General features: G+C 40.0%; 1 long non-coding RNA gene across 1 annotated transcript; it reads right to left on the bottom strand.

The window, feature by feature from the left end:
- Positions 1-8,457: 8,457 nt before the first annotated feature.
- On the bottom strand, positions 8,458-22,877 carry LOC115437684 (uncharacterized). Its single transcript, XR_003937969.1, has 3 exons — positions 22,649-22,877; positions 14,600-14,604; positions 8,458-8,468 (listed from the first exon to the last, which is right to left on the bottom strand). It is a non-coding gene; the product is annotated as an uncharacterized LOC115437684 (long non-coding RNA).
- Positions 22,878-24,904: the final 2,027 nt, after the last annotated feature.

Genomic DNA, 24,904 nt, shown 5'->3' with positions numbered 1-24,904 from the left:
GACATCATGATGCAACAGTTTTTTCAGATGCAGTTTTAAAATTGTTTTGGAATGTCCTTTGTGGTGGACAATTTTCTTTTCTTTTTTTTTTGTATAAAGTTCTGAAACTCTTGTCCACAAGAGACTGCTATAGCTGGGTCTTAGGAGGTTAATGGTTTTAATTTTTAATTTTTTAAAAATATTACCAGAAATGTCAGGCGACCCCATATAAATTCCCGACCCCACGGCTGAAAAACAGTAGTCTATTATCATAAGTAACATTCCCTTGTATGTCAGCAGCAGTGTATATCATTAAGTAGCGTAGAAACAGAGTTAGCTGTTGTCAGTGGACGATCGGCTTTTAGCATAAAACAGACTTAAAATAAACTTAAGCACACAAGCAATTACAGCTGCAGCATCTGAAACTGACCACAATGAACATTTGACAGATAAACAGAACCACAGTGCTTCAGTTTCAGCTTCAGAGTTTGTCATGTCTTTTATGTATGGTATTTGTCTCTCTCAACTCACCATATAATTTATTTGTAAGTTTTTATTTTTAATCAATTACTAGAATTTCAGGTGACCCCATGTGAGGTGCTGACCCCAAGGCTGAAAAACACTGACCTAAACCATCTGCTGCTAAACTGTTTATTACCTGTTGATCCATTAATCCTATCAATACATGTAAATAATTGGTGTAAAATACAGTTTGTCATCTTTTCATGGTCATCAGATATGACCCATGTGGATTCATGTGGGTTCAGAAGCTCCATAGTGGACGTGGAAACACCATCATCTTCTACAACATTGATTCACCAGTAAAACCCATGGAGTTGGATCAGTGACAGTGGATGGAGACACTTGGTTTACGTTCAATTAATGATTTGCTGGAAAAGTACATTTTTCTTCAGTTTTCTCAGTGTCTGATATAACCTTCAACTTAAATCTGAAGTTTTTATGAACATCTACATGATCATTAAATGTTCAGTTCTTCGCTGAAAAAGTCATTTTCTCTTCAGTTTTCTCTGTTTTGTTTTAATAACCTTTGAATTTACTCTGAAATTTAATTAACTCTACATGATCAGTGAATTAAATATAGGAAAATACATGTTTTACACTGAAAAACTAAAAAAAAGAGGATAATTATCACAATGAATAGTAACAAATCACTCAAGAGAGGTTAAATAGAGAGAAAAATACATTCAGGAACTGCCACAAAAGTAGCACTGGGTCTTTATGGGTAAATTCAATAAACCTTGAAATAAGATGAAAAATGAAATACTAGAGAAAATTAACTAAAATCTGGAAACAGATTTGAATATCAAAACTTTTTTCTTTCCTCTCCTATTGATCATCAGAAGATTCATGTGGTGTTTTTGCATGTAAAACTGGAGATGACGTGTGTGAAGTAGAGTGGAGGCTCAGACCAGAGTAAAATAGTGATTCTGTATAACAATTAGTAACAGTGTGATTGAATTGAAACATTAACCCTTTCATGCATGAATTATGAGAACCTTAGTCAAGATTTTTTTTTTGAGTGTTTTTATTCCTCCTTAGGCATGAAAAAACAATGCGATCAAGTGGTTTTTTTTTTTTTTTTTTAATGGAGTTACAAAAATGTCCACGCATTTAATTTTTGAAGTAAAGAAACGTTTAGAACCCAATATCAGAAAGCGATATTAAAACAATGAAATAATAACATTTTTAATGCTGCTAATCTGATGTTTTCTCACTGTAGCGTGGCTCAACTTTGTAAGGTTAATAATGTGGCTAGTCGAAAAAAAAAAAAAAAAAAAAAATTGAAGGTCTTCATTTAAAGGGTTTTTTTTTTTTTTTATTCCAGTCTTCCCAAACCCAGTGACAGCTATTTACAGAATATTAACAGGAAAAAGGAAAAAAAAATAACTAAAAAAAAAAACCTCTTTGCAGACTGACAAAACACCCACAATGTGTCGTCAGCTTTTTCAGACACCCAACACAGCCAAAATGGCCGACATATATAGGGAAAAGCCCCTCCCACTGGGCATGACCCACAGCAATCAATTAAACAAACATGATTTTTCCTCAGACAATCACAATAAGATGAAACCTCAAAACACAAGAGAAATAAAGAAAAATACTCCTTTTAACCTTTCCACTCTATTTTTATCATATACCACTCTCCACTACAGAGAAATAACCTTAATAAGTGGAAACCACTAATTAAATGGTCAGGTGACCATTTTCCCACCTGACGCCCCCTTTATTAATCGGCGGCACTAGATACACCCCTGTTTGGCCAGCTCGGGGTCAGTCTGCGGGAAGCAGCGCATGTGGTGAGTGTACAGCCTGAGTGTCAAATGTGTGCATATGTTAATGTGTAGAACAAACAAGTGTGTACCCTTGTACAAACTACTGTATGTGTGTGTGTGTGTGTGTGTGTGCGCGACGTGTACTTGTGTGGATGTGCGTGGCGTGTACTTGTGTGACACGTATTGTGTGTGCGTGGCGTGTATATGTGCATCGTGTAGTGTGTGGTGTGTACTTGTGCGTCGTGTATTGTGTGTGCGTGCGCGTGTGTGAGTGCGCACTGTCCGCACTCAGTAAAGAGGACGGTCCGTCACATCATCCCCCTCCTCTCGGAGATTGGCGATGTGCGGCAATCTGGAGAGGTAGTCGGCCACTACATTGGCCTTGCCTGCTCGGTGCCGAATGGCAAACTTGAATGGTTGTAAGGAGAGGTACCACCGGGTAAGACGACTATTGTGGTCTTTCATGGAGAGGATCCAAGTAAGCGCCCGATGGTCCATCTCCAGATCAAACTCTCGTCCTAGGAGGTAGTATTGTAAGCTCTCTAATGCCCACTTAATAGCTAGGCCCTCTTTCTCCACCGTTGAGTACCTGGTCTCACGTGGCTGGAGCTTGCGGCTCAGGTACAGGATTGGATGCTCCTCTCCAGCATCCCCTTGGGCCAAAACTGCTCCAAGACCAACTGCTGAGGCATCCACTTAGACCAGAAATCTCTTGCTGAAATCTGGACTCTTGAGCACCGGTGAGGAACAAAGACATCTTTTCAAAGACTCGAAGGCAGCTAGACACTCCTCTGACCAGATTACTGGGTTCTTTTGGTTTTTCTGAGTCAAAGCAGTCAGTGGGGCTGCAATGGTGGAAAATTTGGGAACAAACCTCCTGTACCATCCTACGAGACCCAGAAAAGACCGCACCTCCTTCTTGGTACGTGGCCGAGGACAGTTTTGGACAGCTTCCACTTTGTCCACTTGTGGGCGCACTTCCCCTCTTCCCAACAGGTATCCCAGATAGCGAGTTTCCTGTCACGCCCATTCACACTTGGCAGGGTTTAAAGTCAGTCCTGCCTTCTGGATTTTTCCAAGAACCAAAGACACCTGCTGCACATGTTCCGACCAGGAGTTGCTGAAAACCACCACGTCGTCTAGGTACGCAGCACTGCAGTGGTCACATCCCTGGAGTACTCTGTCCATCAGCCGTTGGAAAGTAGCTGGCGCTCCATGCAAACCAAAGGGCATTACCTTGAACTGGAACAGTCCAGCTGGTGTCTGGAAAGCAGTATAAGGTCGACTTGACTCCTCCAGGGGAACCTGCCAGTACCCCTTGCATAGATCCAGGGTGGTGATGAACCTGGCAGCCCCAATCTTTTCCAGTAAATCATCAACTCGTGGCATAGGGTATGCATCAAACTCTGAGATGGCGTTGAGCTTCCTGAAGTCAATGCAGATCCGAAGGGAACCATCCTTCTTGAGGACAATAACCACCGGACTGCACCATTCTGAGGTGGACGGCTCAATCACCCCAGACTTCAGCATCTCCTCCACCTCAGTCCACAATTTCTCCACCAACTGTTGTGGGACACGATATGGACGTTGCCGGATTGGCCGTCCATCTTTCAGGCGAATGACATGTTCCACCAGAGTTGTCTTGCCCGGGTTGGCTGCGAATATGGCTGGCAGCTTCTCGAACACCTGATGTAATTGTGCCGCCTGATCCGGATGTAGATGGGCTAGTACAGGACCAGAAGATGCTCTGAAGGTCTCAGGTCCAGCATCCAGCTCCTCCTCATCCTCAACCCTCCTGGCCATCAACACCTTCACCGGGACTTGCTCCGCTTGTTCCTTCCACTCTTTCAAGAGATTCACATGATATGTTTGCTTTGTCTTCTTCTTTTCTGGGTGACAAACCTCATAGGTGACTGGACCCATCCTCCTAGTGATGGTGTATGGTCCCTGCCATTTAGCAAGTAGCTTGTGGCTGGATGAAGGAAGAAGCAGAAGAACCTTTTGCCCAGGCTGGAACTCACGACGCCGGGCCTGTTGGTCGTACCATACTTTCTGGCTCTTCTGTGCCTTAAGCAAGTTGATCTCAGCTTCCTCCTGGTACTTGGCAAGTCGCTCCCTCATCTCCAGTATAAAGTGCAAGATACCTTTGTCTTTCTGCATGGTGGCTGGGGCTTCCCAGCCCTTACGTAATAAGTCCAGTGGGCCCTGCACATCCCAACCATACAATAGCTCAAATGGCGAAAAACCTGTTGAAGCCTGTGGAACTTCGCGGTATGCAAAGAGTAGGAATGGTAACCAGCGGTCCCAGTCCTTTCCGGTGTCATCCACAAACTTTTGTAGCATTCTTTTTAGGGTCTGATTGAAGCGCTCCACAAGGCCATCTGTCTGTGGATGGTATGGTGTGGTTTTGATTGCGGCAATGCCCAGTTGTTTCTGGAAGAACTGCATCAGCTTGGAGGTGAAGTTGGTTCCTTGGTCCGTCAGGATCTCATCAGGTATGCCCAGCCTCGAGAATAACTGGACCAAGGCATGCAACACAGCAGGCGCGGTGATCGAACGCAGGGGGAAGGCCTCTGGGTAGCGGGTCGCATAATCATACACAACCAGGATGTACTGATGGCCACTGCTGCTTCGTACCAGAGGACCTACAATGTCCATGGCAATCCTGCGAAATGGGGTGGAAATGACAGGGAGTGGATGCAAAAAAAGCTCGATCTGATTTACGGACAGTGCATGTTTTCTGACAGATGGGGCAAGTGGCACAGTATTGCTGAATGTCTTTGTACATGGAAGGCCAGTAAAACCGTGAGCTTATACGTAGATATGTTTTGGGACGACCCAAGTGCCCCGCCCATGGAAGTGTGTGCCCTAGGTGTATAACAAGAGTCCTGCAACTAGCAGGCACTACCAACCGTTTACGATCATCACTCAGAGCATACAACACACCATTGTCCACAATAAACTGATCTTTTCCCAACCATGATGTTTTTTTTTTTCATTTACCACATTCATAAACAGTTGTTTCAAAGTATTATCATCTCTCTGTAACTCAGCAACATTTTCAGGTACAGACCACACATTATTCAACAATGAACCAGTCATTTTAGGCTCCGCCGACCTAAGCTGCTTTTCAAAGCGGCGTTGGCGGCGGGATTTTCTTGGACCTTTGGTACTGATGCTAAACAAACTACTGTCAAGGTTTGGAAGTGGCAGAACACCCAAGTCACTTGGTATTGGTTCCTGAATGTCCCTGTCACTTGGTATTGGTTCCTGAATGTCCCTGTCACACACCCCACTATCACCATTTGAGAGTAGTTGGACACCAGCTTTTGCCTGAGCACGAGTAACAACAGGACATGACATATTATTTTCACATTCTTTTGTTTTTCACAGACAGTTTCATCTGGTTGATTTACCAGCAAGTCCAACAGTGTTGGCAAGTCCCAGCCCAAGACAGCTGCGACAGGCAGGTCCTTCACAACCCCCACAGTCAATAAATATGGCTGTTCATCAACTGTCAGAGTCACTTCGGTGGTGAGGTATGGATGCTTATCTCCATGCACGCACACTACATCCTCTTGCCGGCTATAGTCTATTACGTTAAGTGGCACCAAGTCTTGCCTAACCAGCGACATAAAACTGCCACTGTCAAGCAAAGCAGTCACCTGTGCACCATTAACAGTCACCACTTTGTAGCGCTGCAGTCCTACTGTGCTATCAGTCACTTCAGGTCGGGGTGCATAACAAGCACCTGTCAATTTAGCTCTATGCAAGGGACACAGAGAGGCTTTGTGGCCAGCTTGCCGGCAATAATAACACACCAGTTCTTTACCTGCTCCGAGTTGGTTTGGGGCTGAACTGGAGATACCTGGAGGCTCCTGGTGAGTGGTCTCCCTCCTTGCAGGCTTCAGCTGGGATGGCTGGAACGTAGACCTCTGGACAGCGCTGATGGATCGGGTGACTGGTCCTCCTCGGCGGGCGTTGAGGTACTGTAGAGCCAGCTTGGCTGCCTGGTGGCCGTCCGTCGGGTCATGCTCTTTCACCCAGGTCCTCATCTCGGCAGGAAGTACTCGCAGCAGCTGCTCCAGGATGATGGCTTCACCAATCTCCTCCTTTGAGTGTTGCTCTGGCCGAATCCAGCGTCGGTAAAGGCCTCTCAGCCGGTGGTAGGTCTCGGTTGGGTTCTCCCCAGGTGGTACACTGAGTGAGCGGAACTGTTGTCGGTACGTCTCGGGAGAGATGTCGAACCTCACCAACAGTGCAGCTTTCTGGTCCCTGTAGCAATGGGCCTTCTCCTCGTCCATTGCACTGTAGGCCTCCAAGGCCTTCCCAGACAGCAGGGGAACGAGTCGACAGGCCCATTCATCCTCCGGCCATCTCCATGTTCGAGCAATGCGTTCAAAACGCAATAAATAGTTCTCAATGTCCTCCCCAAGCTGATATGGAGGTATCTTTGGTTCAGCCTGAGGTCTACACTCAGGTCTAGGCTGCTCAGGACTGCTGTTGGCATATGGCTGCTGGAGGGAGAGTGCTTCAGCTGAGGCATGCAGGTGTCGTTGTCGAGGTGTCGGTGTAGGTAGCCCCATTCGTGGACTACTAGTGGTTAATGTGCTGGGGGTTACAGCAGCGCCTCCAGCTTTTGACAAAGTGACTCTCAAGTCCTGTAGTTCAGCCAAAAGACCCTCCTCTCTTCGACTCTGGGCTGCTAGGAAGTCTCTCATTAGCCCCATAAGCCCTGCTTCAGTGTCACTCACTCTTGCTGGAGCAGGCTTCACTTCTTTGTCCTCTTCCTCTGAAGATGAGGCTGATTCCCAGTCTGGGTTATAACTGGCTGCTGCCATTTCCTGCTGCGGCTGTTGTTGCTGTGAACGCAGGCCTGTCCTTGTTCGTGGTAGACGGACAGTCTTCTTCCGACTGGCCATCCCACTCCTGACACCATAAATGTAGCGTGGCTCAACTTTGTAAGGTTAATAATGTGGCTAGTCGAACAAAAAAAAACAAAAAAAAAATTGAAGGTCTTCCTTTAAAGGTTTTTTTTTTTTTTTTATTCCAGTCTTCCCAAACCCAGTGACAGCTATTTACAGAATATTAACAGGAAAAAGGAAAAAAAAATAACTAAAAAAAAAAAACCTCTTTGCAGACTGACAAAACACCCACAATGTGTCGTCAGCTTTTTCAGACACCCAACACAGCCAAAATGGCCGACATATATAGGGAAAAGCCCCTCCCACTGGGCATGACCCACAGCAATCAATTAAACAAACATGATTTTTCCTCAGACAATCACAATAAGATGAAACCTCAAAACACAAGAGAAATAAAGAAAAATACTCCTTTTAACCTTTCCACTCTATTTTTATCATATACCACTCTCCACTACAGAGAAATAACCTTAATAAGTGGAAACCACTAATTAAATGGTCAGGTGACCATTTTCCCGCCTGACGCCCCCTTTATTAATCGGCGGCACTAGATACGCCCCTGTTTGGCCAGCTCGGGGTCAGTCTGCAGGAAGCAGCGCATGTGGTGAGTGTACAGCCTGAGTGTCGAATGTGTGCATATGTTAATGTGTAGAACAAACAAGTGTGTACCCTTGTATGAACTACTGTATGTGTGTGTGTGTGTGTGTGTGTGTGCGCGACGTGTACTTGTGTGGATGTGCGTGGCGTGTACTTGTGTGACACGTATTGTGTGTGCGTGGCGTGTATATGTGCATCGTGTAGTGTGTACTTGTGTGTCGTGTATTGTGTGTGCGTGTGCGTGCACGTGTGCGTGTGTGAGTGCGCACTGTCCGCACTCAGTAAAAAGGACGGTCCGTCACACTCACATTTTAACATATTCTAATACTAGTTATAACTCACTTCATAGAGATGATATGCAAAAAAAAAAAAAAAATTTGTCTAACAAATGACAATTGATTTACACTCAAACATGTTTCTGCAGATCAGGTTTATCAAAAACAGCAAAGTTACAGTAATAGTCTGAATGTCAGTGTATGGGATGATGCATAAGCGTCCACTGTGTTGGCTGATATGGAACTAAAACAACAAAACCCATGAATATCCAATAGAACAGCTGTAAAATAACTGTCCACTGTAGTGACCACCATGCATGAAAGAGTTAAAGTTGATTTGAGTTGTAATATTGTGTTGAAGACTGTAAATGGTAAAGTTAGGAATAATCAAAAGGATGGTTCTTAAATGATTAACTTGAAAGCATGAATAGGAAGATGATGTTCTGTGTTAGAGCTGTGTAAACAGTTAAAGATAGTGTAAGACAGGGGTTGGTGAGCTTTACAACCTAAAGAGCCATTTTTGTCTCAGAAAAGAAGAAAGAAATCTAACTGGAGCCATGAAAAAAATATTTAAACCCATCTACCAGGAGGTGGCTGCTCTGATGTAGCCTATTTGTGATTAGTTTGCTGTTTAACTTTGTATATCCATTACAATAAAGCAATGTGTGGTGCATTTATGAAATTACACAACTACAATAAAAAAAATAAAAAAAAAACATTCAAAATTTGTAGGATTTTTAAAAAAAATGATGGACACTATTTCCAAAACATCATTATATTGTGTAATTGATAAAAAGCTCAACTTTCATGTAGAGGCTGACTTTTAAATAGACAAACTACAAACAAAAGCAAATTGAGTATCGTGTATTGTATCTTGAATTTGGAAAAAAAAAAAAAAAAAACATTTTGGTTTATATGCTGTCAAAAAAATATTTTATTCCGTGTATAGCCTGTGCATTTTTGCAGATAGACAAAGTTAGAATAGATTTAGACCTATAATAATGTTAAAAAGTAATGACTTATTCAGTTTATTTCAAAATGTTCCTCAAATGTTTTTTGACAATGGGAGCCATAAAGAGAGGCTAAAGAGCCACATTTGGCCCAGGAGCCACGGGCTGCAGACCCCTGGTGTTAGACAAAGCTTCTGGAAGGAGCAGGTATAAACAGAACAGTAGAAGGAGAAGGAAATAAACAAGTGCTGTTCAGACTAACTCCACCTCCTGCACAAATAAAAGTCTACTAGTCTTTAGTTTTGTGGTTGCTTTTATCCTGTTGTGTATTCCTGCATGCTGTACCGCATTTGTCCAGCAGTCACCGCCAAATCATACTGGCCATAGCAATGTGAGTGTAAGGCTATTGTATTCCAAAATTATTAATATCTCCCAAAATATTGGTCCTATCAACTAGCTGTTTTCACTACTGTCTTCCTTGACCAAAAATATATAAATGTGCCAAACAGCAGCAGTCAACTCTTTCCGGATTTTGTATGATTTCCAAGACACACACACACACGCACACACACACACACACACACATATACACACACACACACATACAGGGGTTGGACAAAATAATGGAAACGCCTTAAAAAATCAACAAAATATAATTTAATATGGTGTAGGTCCGCCTTTTGCGGCAATTACTGCCTCAATTCTCCGAGGTATTGATTCATACAACTTGTGAATTGTTTCCAAAGGAATTTTAAGCCGTTCTTCAGTTAGAATACCCTCCAACTCTTTTAGAGACGATGGCGGTGGAAATCGACGTCTTACTTGAATCTCTAAAACTGACCATAAATGCTCAATAATGTTGAGGTCTGGGGACTGTGCCGGCCATACGAGATGCTCAACTTCATTAGAATGTTCCTCATGCCATTCTTTAACAATTCTAGCTGTATGGATTGGGGCATTATCATCTTGAGGTGAAGGTGTTTCCATTATTTTGTCCAACCCCTGTAGAGGCCACTTGGCTTTTATAATATAGATGTAATGATGCAACATATAGTGATAATATATCAGCCACATGGACTTCAATACTTTACCCTCAGTTTGCTATTACTTCTACTCCTTTTACATTATGGCCCTTTCAGTTAAGTAAACTGTAAACTTCCACTACTGTCACTTAATACCAGTTTTTATCTCACTGGCCCATAGGCCATGAGCTACTGCAGGGGTGTCAAACTCATTTTAGTTCAGGGGCCACATTCAGCCTAATATGATCTAAAGTAGGCCAGACCGTAAAATAATATAAATCATAGGATAATAACTTTTGAGTGAAAAAAGTAAAATTCTGTAATGAAAATGTTTAAATCTACAAATTGTACTTGAACATAACATGAACAAATATGAACAACCTGAAAATTCTTAAGTAAAAACAGAGCATTTATACATCATTTATACATGTGAATCACAACTTGCAGCTCACAGTTTATCTACAAATACACAAAACATTTAATAACTAGGAGAATATTTTTAAAATTCCACATACATCTATTAAGACATTTCAGATTATTCACATTTTTTGTAAAAGGCTAGTCTGTAAATGTAAACATTTTTGTGAAATGTAACTCTGTTTTTACACTAAAACAAAAAGTAACAATTAGCAGTTTTCATTATTTATAGGTTATTATGATAGTATTTTACCGGTTCTGGCCCACTTTAGATTGAATTGACCTAAAATGATTCTAACATCTTTGATTGTTAATATCTTCAGTGTAATTTTTGCGTTTCACAAATTCATCCCACGGGTCAGATTGAAGCCTTTGGTGGGCCAGATTTGGCCCCCAAGCCGCAAGTTTGACACCTGTGAGCTACTGTGAAGACGCTGTGTCCACCGTCCTCTGCATTGTCGTCTTCATCTTTGTCTTCATCGTCTTCCTTAGCAATTTCTTAAAACATCTTCTCTCACAAAACTCCTGGTCAGATTCATTTCAAATTTACATGTAGCTTCTTTGGGACAATGTCTACACAGTTTGTTCACAGTTTTGAGATACTTTGATTTTGGAATTTTTGACATATTAAAAATTAGCTCTACTTATAATCTGCCATATTTTGATCACTTATAGCATGGAAATGGTTACAGATATCAGTGTAGTTATTACTGAGCACTGATAGGAAATCATATATGGACTTTCATTTGGGTCCATGACCTTTGACCTTGTGTCACCAATGTCTACATTTCAACAATCTCCTTTTCTGAAACTAATGATCAGATTAATTTACAGTTTTATATGTAGCTTCTTTGGGACAATGTCTACAAAGTTTGTTTGCATTTTTAAGAAATGTATATTTTTGAATTTTTGACAAATTTTTAAAAATAAAAAAATTGCCTTTACTTATTATGGTCCATATTCTGATGTCTTAACCCTTTGATGCATGAATTATGAAAACATTAGTCACGATTTTTTTTCCTGAGTATTTTTATTCCTCTTTAGACATGAAAAAAAAAAAACAATGTGATTGCATTTTTTAAAATAAACCTATATTTTATGGAGTTTCAAAAATGTCCACTCAGCTGGAAAACATATGTTTAATTTTTGAAGCAAAGAAACGTGTGTTTAAAACGCAATATCAGAAAGTGATATACTGTGTGAAAACTATGAAATAAGAACATTTTTCATGCAGCTAATCTGATGTTTCTCACATTTTAACATAATCTAGTTATTACTCACTTCATGGAGATAATATGCAAAAAAAAAAAAAAAAAACATGCTTAATTACAGTCTAATAACAACTAACAATTGATTTAACTTCATTTCAGGAGTTCTAGCATTACTTTAGTAGCACAAGTGTAATAATACTTTATTCTGAACCCCTTGCACAGTTCACTTTTCTTAACACTGTGATATATATATATATATATATATATATATATATATATATATATATATATATAATTTTTTTCTTATGCAGTCCCTTTTGCACTAAAAGTTTTGCTGCTAAATTGAACTGAGCTGCTAAACTGATTTTCAATTTGTTCCTGTGACAGTAACAATAAAGATCTATTCTATTCTGTTCTATTCTATTCACACTAAAACATTTTAATGCAGATCAAGTTGATCTAGAACAGCAAAGCTGCAGTAATGGTATGAATGTCAGCGTATGGGATGATGCACAAGTGTCCACTGTGTTGGCTGATACGGAACTAAAACAACAAAACCCATGAATATATAAGAGAACAGCTGTAGAATAACTGTCCACTGGAGTGACCACTATGCATGAAAGGGTTAAAATTAAGATCCTTTATTGTCAGTATGTAACCGGTGGTGTCAGACTCTGCATTGTGTTTTTTTTTTTTTTAATGACGAGTCCTGCACATGTGTCCTTGGAAGCAGTCTCCATTTGTTGTTCTGACAAAAGTGACAGAAAACATAAAAACCTCCGGTCAGTATCTCCCGTTAAACAACCTCTCCCACAGAAATCCGGAACAAAAGGGTGTACATTAAATCATTAAAACAAAATACAACATACCTGACAAAAGTGACAGAAAACATAAAAACCTCCGGTAAGTATCCCCCGTTAAACAACCTACACAAACCAAAATGACACAGAAATGTGTTTAAGCACATCATAAACACCTGATACAGCCTGAACTAGCCTGTTCATGTAAAAAAAAATTAAATTAACAGAGACTAAACCAAAAATTTTCACAAACTGTATGGCTGCTTACCTCTCCCACAGAAATCCAGAACAAAAGGGAGGAGGCAAAGGCGCGAAAACTCAGGTTATACATGCAGTGTCACACTGTAAATTGTTCGCTGGGGAACAGACCAAAACCAACAGTTCCACACACTGACCCGGAGGCCCACAATGTCCGGTACCAACCAAAGGAAATGAAAATAAAATGAACAGATTTTGTGTAATTATAACAATACACAATACACAATACAATACACACACCCACATTGCTGCTAAATAACTGACCCTGTTACAAGTATACAGTACAATTTACCACACACTGAAATTCACCCTCTGCTTTTAACCCATCTCTAGAACATGCAGGAACACACCACACACTGCAAACTAGGAGCAGCAGGTTTACCATAGCAGGTGCCCGGGGAGCAAATGGGGGGGTTAAGTGCCTTGCTCAAGGGCACATCAGACAACAACTTTTTCTGCCAGTCTGTGGAATTGAACTGGCAATTCTTCGGTCACAAGCCAACTCTCCAGCCCTCTAGGCCCCAGCTGCCCCCTTGTATATATACAGGGTGGGGAAGCAAAATTTACAATATTTTGAGGCAGGGATTGAAAGACAGTGTATGACCAATTAGTTTATTGAAAGTCATGAGAATTTATTTGCCACAAGAAAATGTACATAATAGAAAATGTTTTTATTCTATGTGTCCTCCTTCTTTCTCAATAACTGCCTTCACACGCTTCCTGAAACTTGCGCAAGTGTTCCTCAAATATTTGGGTGACAACTTCTCCCATTCTTCTTTAATAGTATCTTCCAGACTTTCTCGTAATAGTTTTGCTCATAGTCATTCTCTTCTTTCCATTATAAACAGTCTTCATGGTAGGGCTGCTCGATAATAGGAAAAAAAAATAATCACGATTATTTTAGCAATAATTGAAATCACGATTATTAAAAACGATTATTTTTTAACCTTAAAATTGTTTATTTTTTTCTTGCAAAGCAATGTAAAATATACTCTTTAAACATAAATAAAGCTTTTAACCACTAAAACAAAGTATGTTCACTTTTGTATGAAACAAAAAAATCTTTGAATGCAAATAAGTGTACTGTAAATTCAAGTATGTTTCCTTTTGTAAATAAATAGTGCACTGGAATTAAACTGCTATAGACTCGCCATAGAACTGTAGCAATAAAAAAAAAAAAAAACTCACGTAAAGTGCAAATTATAAATTTAAGTATGTTCAATGTAGTATGAAACATAATAAATTCAGTGGCGTGCCGTGAAGTTTCAGTTCAGGCCTTCTGTATACATCAGCCATCAAGAATACGTATGTTAAGGTTATACAGGTTAGGGTTAGGTTAATACGGGAGTTACAGCATAAAGAGATTCGGAGACTGAAGACTGCATTGTGGACAAAGTTGTTTTTATGTGTTTTAGTTTTTCATAAGATTATGATAAAGGTGGCGGTGGTTAAACTTTAGATGGTTAAAAAGGTTTGTTGTGTTACCGGTCGGTGCGGACACAACTACGAAACACTTTTTGCACGTGATGTGTTTTTGCTCTTCGTCTTCTTCATCAAACCCAAAGTGATTCCATACAATTGAATTGGACTTGCCTTTTTTGTTTACCAAGCGCTTCTGCTGTGATTCTCCTGCCATTTGTCCAGACCGCTAGGTACAACTTTCCTCTTGGGGTGGACCTGCCGGCTAGCAGGCAGCAGTAGCTTAGAGGGGGGCGGGGCAGAGCAGCTCATGGTAGCTTGCGTGCGCGTGAATTAAAACAACTCAAAATTAATAATCGTTTTTTCTCGATTACATAATTTTTGTAATCGTTGCATGTAATAATCGAAATCGTAATTGAATTTCGATTAATTGCACAGCCCTACTTTATGGACACTCCAACTATTTTTGAAATCTCCTTTGGTGTGACGAGTGCATTCAGCAAATCGCACACTCTTTGACGTTTGCTTTCCTGATTACTCATATGGGCAAAAGTTTCTGAAAAGGTATGGATAATAGTGTTAGGTATGATTATGACATCAATATATGTTTGGTTTCAAAACAAGTGCCTGCTGAGAAAAAACAACTAAATGTTCATTGTAAATTTTGCTTCCCTACCCTGTATATAAATGGTTGCAGATATTAATAAAGTTACTACTGAGCACTGATAAGAAGTCATATATATGGACTTTCATTTCATTAGTTGAGTTAGGGTTAGGGTTGCGGCAGCCACGGCCTAGATTGGCTGGAGAGTCGGCTGGAGACTTGGCTTGTGACCTATGGGTTGCCGGTTCAATTCCCTAGACTGGCTTTACCCCATTTGCTCCCTGGGTGCCTGATATGCCGAGCCCACTGGTCCTAGTATGCAAGGTTCTAATAGTTTTGGATTTTCCATTATAGTTTAGTTTTATTTAGTTTTGACTTTTTTTTCTCTAATTCAGTTAGTTTTAATTCGCTTTTAGAGCAGGTTTGCTAGTTTTTATTAGTTTTCGTTATTTTCTAAATACTTAGTTTTAGTTTAGTTTTAGTATTAATTTTAGTTTTGTTATATCTTTTCTCTTCTTCTCCGTCGTATTCAAATAAATCCCAGACAGGACTCTGCTGCTTTCTCCCAACTTTAGTCTCCATGTTTCCAGGTAGAGAAGATGAGAAGACGACTGGAAACCACAAGTGACGGACCATTAAATATCATATTGTGCCGCTAGCTAAAATTGCTTGAGGGAAACAAATCAATTTTATATCAATCCGACGTTGACAAAGATGAAAACGAAGGGAATTTTATCCATAATTTTTATCCGTTTTAGTTAGTTTTGTAAGCACACAGAACAGTTTCAGTTAGTTATCGTTTGTTTTCTTTTAATTATAGTTTTTATTTATTTCAGTTAACGACAATATTTTTACAATTCTAGTTTTCGTCATTTCGTTAGTTTTCGTTAACGATAATAACCTTGCTAGTATGCAGTGTGTGATGCATGCATAAATGATCTAGTGATGGGTTGAAGGCAGAAGACAAACTTCGGTGTGGTGCATGTTTACATGTGTGAACCTACTGACAAAATAAAGATTCTTCTTCTTATCCTCCACTTTGATTGGGAGATTGATTTCCTGCATCAAGATCGCAGGACTCTAACATAATGGCAGAATTTGACAATCTCACAAATTCAACTTGTAAATAACACTGGGTTACAAAAATTTTTTTTTTGCAAATTGTCTAGGTTTTTTCAACTGAATTAGGACCATTTTGCACCGCTAAATCCAAAAATGACATCTGTTTTTCTCAATCAGGTCAGGTTTTTTTGCTAATTTGATTTTGAAAAATTTGATCTTCTCACAAAATATAATAATTAATACCAAATAAGATTGGTAAGCACACTTTATGAAACTTGTGACTTGATTCCTGTTAGGTACAATGGTGTATTCTCCGCAGATGTAGCAGAATACGTCAGGCTTATTTTTGCAAGATCTTCTAGTCGAAGCCATTTCATTCACCTGTAATATTAAAAAAAACAATCATAAATTGGCAAAAGTCAAATCTACAGTACTCGTTTATTGCAAGAAATATGAAAGAATTTTGTATCATATGATGTGAAAATGCCCATAAATGTAAGCAAAAATGTTAAAAAGCCAATATGTAGCATAGTTCAGAAAGTTGACCTGATTGAGCAAAATTAATGTGATTTTTGGATTCAGCACACCAAAATTATCCTAAATCAGCTCAAAAAACTTAAACAATAAATGTGTTGTTGACCAGTGTAATTCTTGATAGAACATACGAGAACACGTGACATACAGGGACATTGGTTCTATTCTTGTAAAGTACAGTGGTTCAATAAAATATGCTGCAGAAACAGACACCGTGGCTATCCCCGGCCCCCTTTGGTCAAAGGTTGCAGGGTCAGCTGAATGAAATCCACAAAGCCCGCTTGAAATCACATCAGAGACACAGGAATTCCTCCATAGCTGGTCCACGTTATCCTGCAGCTCGCTCTAGACTACAACGAGGATCCATCCAGCGGTGGATTCTTGGCCTCTCACCCTCCACGCATCCTCTCCCTCAGTGCCACCGAGAGCCCCCAGGCTGACAGAGATGGAGGGTCTGCTGTTTGATTCAGCTCTCGGGGGGTCTATTGATAGTTTCAAAGTGGAGTCCACCTGCCACTGCTTTAATCATCCGTGACCCCGCCTGCATGTCGGTTGGACCACGGGAGGGGGTTGGGGTGGTGCTGCTGGTGGATGTGAGGCTGTGGGATCAGCGGTCCATATGTGTGTGGCTTGCATGTCGTATGTGCAGCAGTGAGGAGAAAGAGAAAAAGACAGAAGATCAAGAAACATTCAGACCTGCAGAGATAAGATGGAAAGAAAAGAATGAGTCTGTCTGCCTCACTTTTCAACCCTGTTGTCATCAAACCTTGTGTGGGTTGAGACTTTCTCCACATTCACACTGAAATGTGGGATAACACTGTTTTGATTCCTCACAGCTCCTGGCTTCTTCTTCTTCTGTCTCTTTTTTCCATGAAGCATTTCTTTCTGGTTAAAATGTATTATTAGTGTATTTAATCAGATTTCTCTCCAGAGGTAACGCAGACTGAATCAGCATGCAGGCACAACTTATGGCTGCCAAATTAATTCAATTTATTCCAAAGCCTTTCTTAAGGCCAAGGTTGTAATTATGGCATGCAATTAGAGGGGATATAAATATTACATAACTTCCCAATTGCCTGTGAAAGTTAACCCAAAAGTTGTTTTTTCAGGTATTGGTAATTTACATAAAGATTCCAGAGCACTTCAAGCTATAATTAAAGCAAAGTTCACACATAATGCTGACAAACATCACTCATCTGTTGTAGAGTTGAGGTGAGAAGGTTGTTATAACTGTTGACTTTTGCTGATTGCATCATGAGAAACCTTCTGATAATTGGAGTGAAACTTCACCTTCAAAGTGACAAGCTGAGCAACCTATGGTGGCATATGACAGTGTAGCTTTTCACCGAGTGAGACACAGTTGTGAGTTTTGAGTGGGTTGTTACCACACATAAAAGTCTCCGTGTACAAGGGAATATATGACACTTTTCTGGAGAGTATGCCAAAGCCACTGCAGTGAAGCTTAGAACAGGAAGTGATCAGGGGTAAGGAAGGAGATGGGAGAGTCAGGAAACACTCTTTGGAATTAGTTCAAGCACCGTGGTGTGTCCGTGTGTGTGTGTGTGTGTGTGTGTGTGTGTGTGTGTTTATACTGAGGAAACCAATGCTCACTCGAGACACTGAGCATCAAATTAATCCATTAAATCTGCAAACATCCTTATTGACTTCCGTGAAAGAAATATAGCACATAAAACTTACTTTAATGACTGTTTTATTCTTAAATATAAATCTCCAGAGATGGGCACAAATACACCAAAACACATCTGCTTGCAACTTAAAGAAACTCGCTTATACAGTGCATCAAAATAAAATACACGATATTGGCATTTTGGAAATGAATTTACTGAAACACAAAACTGTATTGCAAACAAACCGAAAGCCACAAACTGATGGAACTGTAATGGGTCACGTAGCGGATGCACTATATTTCACATTTCCAAATAATTCACTCCACTACTACAGCAGAATCACTTCATATTCATCAGAACTTTGAACACAAACTTTAACAAACAACAGAACAACAAAGTAGAAGATGCTGCTGCAAAGTTCACAATGACATACACTTTAATTTGAGGATAACATGACTTATTTATGGGATTTGAAGTACACAAATATGAGCTGTTTAAGCATTTAATTATATTTTATTCTTGTTTCTCCTGGTCTAGAAAAATAGAAATGACAAAATTGTAAAAATGTAATTAAATACGTTCTATGTACGTGTAATAGAGGAATGTGTCTAAAACTGGAGTCATTTATTGGCAACCAGGGCACAATGAACATAAATGGATGGACGAATGGATGGATGGATGGATGGATGGATGGATGGACGGACAGACGGACGAATGGATGGATGGATAGATGAACAAATGGATGAATGGACAGATGGATGGATGGACAGACGGATGGATGGATGGATGGATGGATGGATGGATGGACGGATGGATGGATGAACAAATGGATGAATGGACAGATGGACAGATGAACAGATGGATGGATGGATGGATGATGGATGGATGGATGGACGGATGCAGGGAGGGATGGTTGTACAAACGGATGGGCAAACGGACGGACGGATGGATGGATGGATGAACAAATAGATGGATGGATGGACGGACGGACGGACAGACGGATGGATTGATGAATGGATGGATGGATGGATAGATGGACGGATGACGGATGGATGGCTGGATGGATGGATGGATGGATAGACGAACAGACGGACGGTTGGATGGATGGATGGATGGATGGATGGATGGATGGATGGACTGACGGATGGATAAACAAATGGATGAATGGACAGATGGACAGATGAACAGATGGATGGACGGATGGATGAATGAATGGATGGACGGATGCAGGGAGGGATGGGGTGGTTGTACAAACGGACGGGCAAACGGACAGACGGATGGATGGATGGATGGAACAGTGACTGAAGTGTAATGTTAATGTTTTTTTCCGACACATTCCTCCCAGTTCCAGTTAAACATCTTCTATGAAGAATAAATGACATCATTCTAATCATTTCATGAAAAGAGGTAAAGAAATATTTTCTGTCAAAATTATTTGTAACAGTCCATTTTTGATTAAAGGCAAAAACATCAATCCAACATTCAAGACAAAATCCTGAAATATTTTCATTTTAGCAGCAATTGTTGAGCATGGAACATGGAGTTCCACACATACTGTTGAACTCAGACAAGTCAAAATGACGGTTAGAATGACTGGAAAGAACATTTGGAACAAAAATACTATGTATGTGGTGACTGGTTGCTATTATTTTAAGATCAAAGACTCCAAATTATTACTCTGAGGCCTGTTTATGGTTTTTGAATCCTCTTTTGCAAATGGGAGTTTATGGGTCAACTGTGACCATTATAATATTACTGGTAGACTTCTAAATTTAAGTAGATTTGCTTTTATAGATTATTTGTGCAATGCAATGTTATCATTTAGTATTATGTAATAAAATCTATGACTATGTTTGCAACAGAGGGTATGTATAATATGTAACACAAACAATAAGGCCTGTCTTATATATCTGACCTTTACTTTATTATTTGAAAATGTCAGAGTTCAAACTTCCTTTCATTGCAACAACTGTCTTCTTTCCTGCATTTTTTTTTTTTTTTTTTTTTTTGGCCTGTCAGTGTTGTCATATCAACCCTGTAGCCCAGTGTATCTCAAACTGTGGGGCGGGCCCCTAGGGGGGGTGTGAAGGCTTTCCGAGGGGCCATGGGATCACTCCTGGGTGTTTTTGTTTTTTTGTTTTTTTTTCAGGTTAGAACGTGTAGCAGGTGGAACTAATGTTTTAGTGTTGGAGCACCCTGGACTCATTTTAGGGACATACAACATACAAATCTACTGCCATGGTGATCTGTCACTACACTAGGCAAAGAGTTTAGGTTTGGAGAATGGATAAGGATTGGACTGGAAAAGAAAAATGTGCAATGTTTCTGTTTTTGCACAGTTTGCACTTTAATGTTCTGAGATGTGCAATGGAAACAGGCTCATTTCAGCCACTGATATTGTTAAAATGTTCGTCTTTGTTAGCACAATTTGCTCTTTGTTCTAAAAAAAAGTAACTTTATTATCATAGTTGTAAGATTTTTTTTTTTTTTTATTAATGTAATGTTTATTTATCAGGGACAATGCATACAGCATTGCCACCAAAGGGAAAATGGGATGCATATAATATATCTAGCTTCAGCTAATTTGCAGTCTTCGTCCCTGTGATAATTGTGCATTTCCTATTTTTATTTGGAAAAATGTTGTCTCATGGAGCAGTCTTGTTAAGTTTATTTGCATTGTTCAAGCAAAAATCCAAGTTATTTTTAATTTGCAAAACAAATTATTCAAGGAAAAGCAAAAAGTATTGTTACAATATTGATGTTTCTTTCAATAAAAGTTAGAATTGCATGAGTGCTACAATATTATTGAGGTTGAGGGGGACCTGAAGACTTTTTGTCCTCCAAAGGTGGGTCAGACAGAAAAAGACTGAGAACCACTGCTGTAGTCGCACAGGATTTTTTAAATACTCTTTTTTTTTTTTTTTTACACTTATTTTATTCATTTTAAAATGCAATGAGCCAACAGAGAGTTTATTTTCTTTCCTATTTGTTTGTTGCACACTAAAAAAAAAGTTTAATATTGAACTTGAATTCAGGTTACCAGACGTAGGCCCATAAATAGAAAGATGCACTGACCTGCGTTATGTGGAAATCTGCCAACAGACAGCATCCTGGCATGATGAAAAGATGCAAAGCAACAGAGCCCCCTCTGATTCGGCCTGAGGGATGGGTGGGGTACTTCCCCTCTTACTGGTCTACATATCCCTGCCTCTGCTGGGTTGTTTTTGATCTCCTGTGGGGACACATATTCTTGCAAATGATATGCTCAAGCTGGAGTTTTGAGGTGGTTTTAAAAGAAAAAGTCATTTTTCTTTACATTTACACTTTTAACAACCACTTTTTTCACGTAACCCTGACTGTAACCAGTGTTAGGGTTAGAAGAAGAACAGAAGAAGTGTAAGACTAATATCTGTGTCTTAACCCCTTAGAGACGTTTTTCACAACTTCCGCATTTTTGACTGGAAATATGCAATGGTCACAGAATTCTACTTCCATGTCTATCAGGGCAACTATAGAGCAATAGAGCAAGCGAAAACAAGAGTTTTTTTTAATGTCCCAGGTTTCTCTTGTTTTGCCCAAACGCAGCCATCTGTCTATTCATTCATTTCTTGTGGACAGTGATGTTAGGCAGAAACGGATTCAGGCGATCTGGTGGGATGAGGGACCAAAGTTTGTGATTAAAAAGGGTAGTGCGTATGACTGTAGCAGACATTTCACGTCCGAAGATTACGTGCTGGGAATCACTGTTCACCGCCTCAAACCCAGGGCTGTTCCTAGTCTTTTCTCATGGAACTGCTTGTTGACGGATGCACACGAACATAAACACAAACGTTACCTGGAAAAAAGGTTAACTGATGATAGCATTGGGCTAACTTTACTGTCGCTACATAGAAGACGTCCACTTGGACAGCCCTAAACACAACAAACTGATGCCATAATGCTTCATTCAAAGCAGACTATGATGCTTTAAGTAAGGTCGACTGTATAGACATAAATTATGTCTATGTAAACATGCTAATGACTTGTCATTCTAGCCAACGGTTCAATAACAGCCTGATTGCTCTCTACTTACCTTGATATTTATGAACAAATTCCTCGTGAAAAAATTTGTACCCTTTATTGATTTTGTTCTTTTTGGAGTTTTCTTTAATGACCCTTGCAACATCGGCAAATGTAATATTTGGCAAATCGGTTAGGCAGGTTGTGTACACTCTCTTAACCATTTTGTCTCACTGTGTTGACGCTTGGCAGGAAGTCTTTTTCTGTGTGAAAAAGGTCAACAGGGCTCTCATAGAAATACTCTGAAATTCAAAAATTCAACCTTAATGTGTTACTGAAGGACATAACAAGACTTTATTACTTTTGTGAAATTTGTCAATTTTTTTTTATTGCCATGCAGAAAATCAAGATTGATGGAGTTACTATATTTGGTCCCTTACCCAAAAGTGTCAAAAAGTCCAAGTACATAGAAAAAATACAAGAAAAACCCATGTAAGGTGAAAGGAACATGCATTTTAGAACATTAAACCAACAAAAGTGCTGATCCAGACACCTGTTCACATCCACATGATCCCTGTGAACATCATTCCTTACATTAGTACCATTACTTCATGGTACCTAACAAAGCAGGTACACTCACTGTTCATGCAGAAGTGGATCTTACAGACCCTGTAGACCAGTGGTCCCCTACCTTTTTTGTACTACGGACCGGTTTCATGCATTAAAATTTTCCATGGACCGGGTAGAGGTGCGGGGGTTCCAAAAACAAAGACCTTTGTCAGTTCAGGACATGTGATCTGAAACACTTACACTGTATATCAGACAATTCCAATGATTCTACAGTAGAATATCAACTCACCCTAATGCAGAAGCAGTTGGAACCCTGGACTTGTTTCCCTGCAACTAGATGGTTCCATCTGGGGGTGATGGGGATACACAGTCCAACTGTGTTCCGGAGTCTATTCAGGATTCCGTTGGAAACGGCAGAAGGACTTTCAGGGCTTTTGTGACGATATCCACATATTCTGCTTTGACTTTAATTCAGAACGCACAGAGGTTTGAAGTTGTCTCATACATGGATGGATGTGCCAGAGTAGTTTTGAGGCACTTGTGTGTCACCTGTTGTGATGAACCTGTAACTGAAGCAGGAATCAGGATATTTCCTTCTAGATGCAGCTTTCTGTTTGCAGACAGTCTGTGACCATTCTGCAGCCTCATCGTTTCCTTGTTTCTTCCTGAAAAAGTTCTCCAGTGAATTTTGTTTTTGGCTCATTTCTTTAGCTTGTGTTACTACTGATTTATGAGCGGTTGTGAGGCGAGGGTGGAAACAGTCGCTTTTCAAAATAAAATCTCCATAAGTCTAATGGAAAAAAATTGCTTAATATTAACCACATTTTTTTTCTTTGCAGCCCGGTACCAAATGATCCACGGACCGGTACCAGTCCGGGGACCGGGGGTAGGGGCCACTGCTGTAGACCACATTGGACCTGAGATTTTTGCCTCCCTGTTCTCACTGTAACTGTTGCTGCCGCTGCTTTGTGATGTATGCAGATATTTCCAAAAAGTCACCAGCCCAATAAATGGTTTAAAAGGAACATCTAGCTTCACAACTGAAGGTTTATAGATTGATAACAAACATGACCACGATCAAAAATGTTCACATCAGCTGGTATCTATATTATAAAAAGCCAAGTGGCCTCTGTGTGCATGCATGTGTGTGTTTCTCGTGAATTGCACAAAATCTGGAAAGAGCTGACTGCTGCAGTTGGATATACTTATGTATTTTTGGTCAAGGAACAGACCAGCAAAAACAGCAAGTTGATAGGACCAATATTTTTGGGAGATATTAGTAATTTGGAATACAATAGTGTTACAATCATGTTGCCATACCCAGAATGCTTTGGCGGTGACTGCTGGACAAATGCGGTACAGCATGCACAAATACACAACAGCATAAAACCTACCCGGGCGACACGGTGGTGCAGTGGATAGCACTCATGCCTCACAGCAAGCAGGTCCTGGGTTCGATTCCAACAGTCGATGAGTCGATGGGGGTGGGACCTTTCTGTGTGGAGTTTGCATGGTCTCTCCAGGTACTCCAGCTTCCTCCCACATTCCAAAGACATGCACTCATAGGTTAATTGGTTAATCTAATAGGTTAATCCATAGGTGTGAATGTGAGAGTGATTGTTTGTCTCTGTGTGTCAGCCCTGTGATGAACTGGTGCCAAGTCCAGGGTGTACCCCGCCTTTGCCCATAAGTAGCTGGGATAGGCTCCAGTGACCCCCATGACCCTAGTGAGGATAAAGCGGGTTCAGAAAATGAATAAAAACTACCACATCTAGACCCCATGGATCCCCACAGGTCAACGCGCTAGTTACTACTTAACATGATAAATTTCAGATCGTTGTTTCTCAAAAGTTTCAGTGAAACTTGAAGATACCAGTCAGTTATATGAGGTTTAAACTGTCAGTACATGACAAATACTTAAGAAGCAGCAGAACATTTCAGAAATCTAAAGGTATAATTCAAAGGGATAAAGTGTTCATTCAATCGGAATTATTTATGTGGGTAAAACTGAGGAAATCAACAAAACACTGATATAAAACAAAAAATGTATAATCAGCCATTACACTGTGGCCACTGACAAGAGAAGTATTTAAAATGTGAATTATATCATTTCAATGGCATCTATCACTTCTAAATCTTGATTTGCCAGTAAAACCCATGTGGTTTGACAAGTTGTAGTGGTTAGAGATTCTTGTTTTTAAGTTCACTTAATGATATATGTTCCTGAAAAGGTCATTTTTTTTCTTCAGTTTTCCCTGTTTTGATATAAAAACCTTTGAATTCACTCAGAGCTTTTATGAATATCTACATGACCAGCAAAGTAATACAGGAGAATACCTGATTTTCATTGAAAAACACAAAAT

This window comes from Sphaeramia orbicularis, chromosome 17, assembly GCF_902148855.1.
Source record: "Sphaeramia orbicularis chromosome 17, fSphaOr1.1, whole genome shotgun sequence".
NCBI classification, from domain to species: domain Eukaryota; kingdom Metazoa; phylum Chordata; class Actinopteri; order Kurtiformes; family Apogonidae; genus Sphaeramia; species Sphaeramia orbicularis.
Note: the sequence above shows the minus strand (reverse complement) of the source record. Positions and strands in the feature narration are given on the sequence as shown.